Here is a 2,338-nt window from a genome sequence, read left to right as displayed (position 1 = left end):
AACACTTGTTAAAAATAAATAATTTGCTACCCCGTCCTTTATATAGGAGAAGAGTGTAGCCTTGTGTCTATTCATTCTCAATGTGGGAACCAAGAATGTTAAGACTTAACTAAGGCTTGTGTTGCCCAAGCCTTGTTTTTATAGATGAGGGAAGTGAGTCTCTTCAAAATATAGGCAATGTGGGACTTGGGATGTAAGAGCATATGAGAGTGTCATAGTCCCACATTGGAAAGAAAATAGAAGATAAACTACAATAAATTGGGAAGTCTTTAGCATATTTGTTGCCAAGGTGCAAGTGCACTTGTGTGCACCTTGCCTTGAGCAAGATTCAAGTTTGCTGTGTGCATGGGGGTTGCCTTGGGAGTTACTTGTCCGTTTTTGCGACTTGTTTTGGAAAATGGAAAATTTATTTTTAAACTTGTCAAATTGAGTACCACATCGAAAAAGAAAAGAAGTAGTAAAGTTTCACTACCTATAAGATAATGAAGTGAGTTATTTATAAAGAGGGAGGAAGAAGCTAAAAGAAAGCTCCTTAGTTGGTAAGTCTTCCTATGCCCTCATCCATTATCATTTTTATTTAAATTAAGTAAATATTAGAATTTACTTGGTAAGATTTAGATTTTAATTTATTAATAAAATCATGTTACTGAGAATTGTGAATGACGTTGTTAGGGTACTAAGTCAAGAATAAAGGGACTTGAGACTCGAGAAAGAAATTGTTTTAGAAGTTGTATTAAAAGCGATTTAAGGTAAGTATATACTGTACTATTTCACTGTATTTCACTGTTGATGTTTTGATTCTTATATGATGATTGATTTGATCGGACTGATAACTCACTGATAGAAAATGAGTATTCTTGCACTGATACTTGATGAACTGATGATGATACTTCCTTTTTTGGAAGTAAGCTAAACCAATTGTTTAGCTGGCTGGGATCCCAACTTGATGAATTGATGAACTTGTCGTGCTTGAATACTCAGTTTTAATCTTGTGAGAACTATATGATGAATTTTTGTTGATTGTAGTAACTTTCATGTCTCTTTATTCGAATATTTGTTTGATAAACTTTGATTTCTTGGATAAACCTCAGTTGAATTCTACTATATATGCTTACTGAGCTTTCTAAGCTCACTCGTTTATGTCACTAACTTCCACAGGAAAGAACTTTGGAGAAGGATGTTCGGGAAAGGATAAGTATGTGATGAACTAAGGCTTAGTAGATGATGAACGCGTATAGTATCTTAATGAATAATGCTTGTGTAATAGACTTTTGGTTGTATCGTGAACTTTGGTTGTAATACTTGGAATACTGTAAGAATTATATATTATTATTTAAGTTTAAGGTTGTGTAAGCAAATATTGAGTGAATTGGTTTGGTTTGGTTTGGCGTTCCCGGGTTCGGGTTTCTGAGGTCATCCCGGGGTCCGGGGCGTCACAGGTGGCATCAGAGCTAAGGTTTAGAAATAGGATAAATATAGGATTTTGAATTGCGGGTAGTCCAATTGTAGGCCTAACGTATGTGTAGAAAATGCGTAGTCGTAATTCTTGAACATGGTCAATATAAGGTGTATGACGTGTGTATGACGTGTTTAGTACTCGATCGATCGTTATTATGACGTACATCATGATGTGTGCGGCATATATTCCGAATGAAGTAGGATTAATATTATATGTTGAATTGTAGGAGAAGATGGCTGATGGAAATTCTGATGGGACTGGATCCAGTGTACAAATTAGCCCTGAGATGTTGTTGATTTTTGGAGAAATGAAGAATATGTTTAAGAGCCCAATGGAGGGGCGAACAACTGCGGATACTCCCGAAATAAATGGGGAACGTGTTGAAAATATGGAAAAAGAAGGCGAGAATAAGCGAAGGTGTACATACAAGGCTTTTAAGGATGCAGATCCCCCAATTTTTAAAGGAGAATTGGATCCACATGTTGCGAATGTTTGGATTAAAGAAATGGAGAAAGTAATAGAGATATCGGAATGTTCAGAGTAGCAAAAGGTAAAATTTGCAACACACTCATTAAGGGGGGAAGCTGTATTTTGGTGGGATACGGTTAAACAGACTGAGGATTGTTCTAAAATGGGATGGACAAGGTTTAAGGAATTGTTCTTTGATAAATATTTTCCTACCTGTATGAAGAATGAGATGGAGATGAAGTTTCTAGGACTAAAGCAAGAAGGAATGTCTGTGTCGGAGTATCTTTCAAGATTCTTGGAACTTTCCAGGTTTGCTCCTCATCAGGTTGATACTGAAGCCAGAAAATGTCAGAGATTTCAAGAAGGGCTGAAACCCCAAATTAGAGAGAAGGTGTCCTTGTTGGAGTTGGA

General features: G+C 36.4%; 1 long non-coding RNA gene across 1 annotated transcript; it reads left to right on the top strand.

The window, feature by feature from the left end:
• Positions 1 to 524: 524 nt before the first annotated feature.
• LOC141716952 (uncharacterized) lies at positions 525 to 1,363 on the top strand. The gene is made up of 3 exons (XR_012573458.1): positions 525 to 539; positions 673 to 749; positions 1,159 to 1,363. It is a non-coding gene; the product is annotated as an uncharacterized LOC141716952 (long non-coding RNA).
• The last annotated feature ends 975 nt before the right edge of the window (positions 1,364 to 2,338 follow it).

This window comes from Apium graveolens, chromosome 4, assembly GCF_009905375.1.
Source record: "Apium graveolens cultivar Ventura chromosome 4, ASM990537v1, whole genome shotgun sequence".
Classification (NCBI taxonomy): domain Eukaryota; kingdom Viridiplantae; phylum Streptophyta; class Magnoliopsida; order Apiales; family Apiaceae; genus Apium; species Apium graveolens.
Note: the sequence above shows the minus strand (reverse complement) of the source record. Positions and strands in the feature narration are given on the sequence as shown.